Genomic DNA, 4,704 nt, shown 5'->3' with positions numbered 1-4,704 from the left:
ATCGCGACGCGATGAAAGCAGTTTCTAAAATAATATCCAGGGGATGCATGCAGAGCTGTCATTGGCTGAGATAAGTCCGGCCGTGCGTCACGCCTCCACCGTTCCCGGAAATGCATCCGTGGAGGAGCCATGGAGGAACCATCAGTGTATCCTCGGTTATAGCTCCTCGACGCTCGATGCTCGGTCCTCGGTGTGCATTTAGAGAAATGAGACGTCCTTCAAAATGGCGCGCTGAAATTCATTTCCGGGTCACTACCGGAGGACCGAGGAGTCGAGCAGTCGAGGAAGGGAAATTTGAGTATTGAGAAGCCTCTTATGTAGAAGGGTCCAGTTTCTTCTTCGCTGGTGTTTATTGGCAGTTGACAACCAACGTTCTGGAACATCATCGCCACCTATTGGACTGGAGCTTTAAATTGACAGAAAACTAAATAAAACAAAATCATAAAAATATATATATTATGTACACTTGTAAATGTTCAAATAAAATATTAGTAAAATACTACTTTTAATGTATTTCAGAATAAATCCCACTATGTAGAAGGGTCCAGTTTCTTCTTCGCTGGTGTTTATTGGCAGTTGACAACCAACGCTATGGAGCATTATTACATTACATGTCACTTGTCATACTCAATACTAATCCCCACAGGAGCAATTTGGGGTGAAGTGTCTTGCCCAGCTGACTGCAGTGGGGTTTGAACCTGTGACCCCTGATCCTAACACAAACGCACAACCCACTGCACCACACGCGGCCCCCCATTATCACCACCTATTGGACTGAAGTGTGAAGCTGTAAATTGGCAGAAAACAAAATAAGATGTTTGCTAATCGTACCATTCCTATGATGTCTTTCCGAACAAATTCCCCAGTGTAAAAATCAATTAATCATGATAATAATTACCTTATTTTGTTTCATACCTCATGCAATCATGGGGATGTATAATAAGAACTGGATACAGCGTGGGAGGCGGGGGGGATTCCTATGAGATTCCTATGAGAGTTGCTCATTGGTGCATGAATACAAAATGGCCCAACTTTTGAGAGAGCGAAACGTCACGAAAGTATTCATATCATATAATTCGTTCTTATTGTGCGTCCATGGGTAAAGGTACAACTCATGTAGGCTACTGGACACGTCACATGAACGTGCCGGGCGGCGCGGTCCCGTGAGTTAGATCCGCGTTCATAATGCCGAGGAAAATAACTCTCAGAATAACGTTATTAGCACATTTTACAACTTGAGGACCGAATGTTTTTAATAAGGGCTATACAAATGTTCATTTAGTTAAAAAAAAAATTATCCAACGATTTACAGACGAGACGTGTCTTTCCCAATGTTAGTCAATAGGCTTGTTTGAGATGAGCTGCGGCTCACCTCGAAAGTAGACGAGAATAGCCGATTGCATCTGGGGGAGGTCTCAAAAAGCTCGTCTGAAGTCGGACAGCTCGGAGTCGGCTTGACTCGGTTTGCAATGGTGGAAATTGCGCTGGCGTTCTTCGTTGCAGATGAAGTGGATGCAATAGAAATCCCACAATAATTATATCACTACAAATGAATGACTCAAGTGTCTGTTCATTTTAAAACAAATCAATACAAGGGGGGTTGAATCCAACATGTAAATGACAGAACCACTTATTGCTTTTCAAAACTACTTCCGTCAGTGGTCTTGACCAGTTTGCATTTATAAAGAATGCACAAATGTGGATAATCGTGAATGTCAGATGTACTAAGTAAATACATTTGTTCCTGCTCAAGATTAGATACAACTTTATTGTTATTGCACAGATTACAGGTAGCCTACTGAGACAACGAAATACAGTTTAGCTTCTAACCAGGTGCAACAAGTAGTAAAGTGAAAAGTAATGTACACAATCTACAGAATAAAATATAGAATGAATTGAATGATGAATAAACAGTGAGGGGTATGAATACACTAGATATAGCCTACACAGTACCCTATGAGCAGTATGAACAGTGTGTATAAAGTATGAAAACGGTAAGCAGTGAGTGCATGTAGTATAAAATATATAGATATTAATTTCATGATGATAAACATTGTGGAACAATGATGAAAAATGTGCTCTCAAGGCTGCCGGCGTCTTTGTCCCGCGATATTTCAACGTCTCATGTCGAGCCTCCAGAGCAAGAGTTGACAGGTGTTGACATTCCCCTTATTGTGCGTCAGCAGAGGCTTCAAGTGTCTTAGGTTCAAGTTAGACAACTAATGTCTGGGTTAGTGTTCATGACTTCATGTTTATGTCATCTTAATGTTTAATCTTAATGCACACGCATTTTCCGTGCTTTCCAATAGTTTAAAAATAGTTTCATTCCACTGTTAAATAACCTGTTCAATACAAACATGCCACTTGTAAAACTGAAATAACATTTATGTGAACTGTGAGGCTGACAATTGAGCGGCCCAGACCAAGCAAGGAGGCAGAGGCAGCACGTCCCAAATATAACCCGGTGTGGGCATTTATTTCAGCATGAACACAATACACACAGCCTCAATCCTGCTGCTGCTGTTCACAGCCTGCAGCCACCAGGATCCCACACACACTACCTCCCAAACAGCAAAACCCCAGAGCCTATGCCCAACCCAATCAACCCAACAGGACACAGGTGAGGGGGGAGGAGCCAACACAGGGCACCAGGTGCACACAATCAACGACAGAGATGGGGAAAGGGAACACTTTTCAACAACAAAAACCTAAACAACCCGTAACGGAGGCCGAGATCTATGAGCCCAGAGATCACCTCCGTGACATGAACTGATATTTGTTTGAGCTTGTTAGAGGATGTTCCCTGAAAGATTGACAAATGTCAAGGAAGATGTCAGACTTGGTATATTTGTTAATAATTACATACAATATGAAATGTGTGTGCGTGTGTGTTCCAAGTAAATCTGCGGCCCCCTGGTGGCCAGTACATAAATGATGTGGCCCCCACCACCATCCAAGTTGCCCATCCCTGCTCCATATAATATTCTCTGGTGGTCTTCTATCAATAACGTAGACACTTCAGGTTGTTTTTGAAGAATAGATGACGACGCTTTGAGTTTTCATCACCCAGCCCAGGGTGCCTGAACGTGCTGTATTTATTCGTGTCCTTGTGATGCATATGGTCCTAATGGCCAATGGACACATGGCTGCCACCATTAAGGAGCCCAGGCCATCGATGAATAACTCTGGAAGAAAAGACAGACATTTGGAAAAAGGCATACCTATATCAAGGACAGTAAAAACTGAAAGAGTGTGGACTTCTTGCCACTACTAACAGTCTAGACCAGGGGTATTCAATTAATATTCAACAAGGTCCAATTAGAAAAAAATTCCTCAAGCAAAGGTCCATAACTTCATCTATGAATTGGTGTGATATAAGTAGTCTGATAGCTGTATAAACACATCCTCACTCCCAGGTCGGCCTATGTTGACGTTACTTATGTCAGTCCCCTGTGTCGGCTTTTTCCAACGCAAGGGGGGGCCCTTAGCGTCAATTGAAGATCACGTGACGTCAAACAGAGCACATGGTGTAGTCCAAACGATAGCTGGGGATTCTGGGTAGTGTAGTGTCTTCTGCCATCCTTTACTCCGAAAACATATTTGTTTCTCCGAATCGAAGGGGAAAAATACAAAAGCATTGCACACAATTTAAACCAATCAATGTTGTGTAATTAACAAGGATAATCTGGTGTTTTTTAGTCGATGAGTAGTGCAGATATCACTGTAAAATCAATCGACAGTAAGGGGAATACTTACTTCCGGGTGTACAATTCTCCGTTATCCAATGAGAATGGACGCTCACATTGCCTTTAAGGGCAGTCGACACAAACGAATGCCGTGCTTCCATGAGCGTCCATAGAAGCATATGGACATCCCGGAAAGCTGAAAATGGACGCTAAGGGCCCCCGCCTTGCGTTGGAAAAAGCCGACACAGGGGACTTGACATAACGTCAACATAGGCCGACCTGGGAGTGAGGATGTGTTGGCATAACACGGCATAACACCGGAGCCTCGCTGCGGGGAAACTTTGGCGCTGTTCTGAGTTTGTTGTAATCTGTCAAAATGACGGACTGCTTTCAGATTTGTCCGTCATTGTTAAAAAAAATCCGTCATAGACGGAAAATATTCGGTTAACGCGACCTATACAAGTATAGTAATGCTAGGCCACACACACACACAATATATGTTAAGGATGGCAAATTTACATTTATTATATTTGATCCTAAACACTACAGTACCAAAGGGTTAAACGTCAACATAATACATTGGTTAATATATAATATGTTTTAATATTATAATGAGAACAATGTTCAACAATGGTCCAATATCCGTCAAAATGATCTGAATAACTTGTATTTTCCAAAGCGTGCAGCTCCATCACATACAAGATGGCTGCTGTGTCTTTGGCTCCTCTCCAACTCTGCCTTTTTTTCGGTATTAGTTCACCGTGTGCTTTTCAGTTTTATATATGTTGTTCATGTTGCTCTGTTGGAGGAGCCTGACTTCAGTTTTTTCATTGACATATCTACACTGTAGCAGAAGTGTCCTTTTGTCCCCCGTTTCCTTTTCCACCTTTACCCACATCTTGTATATAGACTTCTTGCAGAATTTTGTATTTGTATTTTATTAATATAACTATGTTGCATTGTTGGAGGAGCTCGGTTCAGAAGATTTTCTGAGGGGGGGGGAGTCTCCCTCCGCAGC

The sequence above is a fragment of the Gymnodraco acuticeps genome, unplaced genomic scaffold, assembly GCF_902827175.1.
Source record: "Gymnodraco acuticeps unplaced genomic scaffold, fGymAcu1.1, whole genome shotgun sequence".
Lineage (NCBI taxonomy): Eukaryota > Metazoa > Chordata > Actinopteri > Perciformes > Bathydraconidae > Gymnodraco > Gymnodraco acuticeps.
This window is presented reverse-complemented; position numbering follows the sequence as displayed.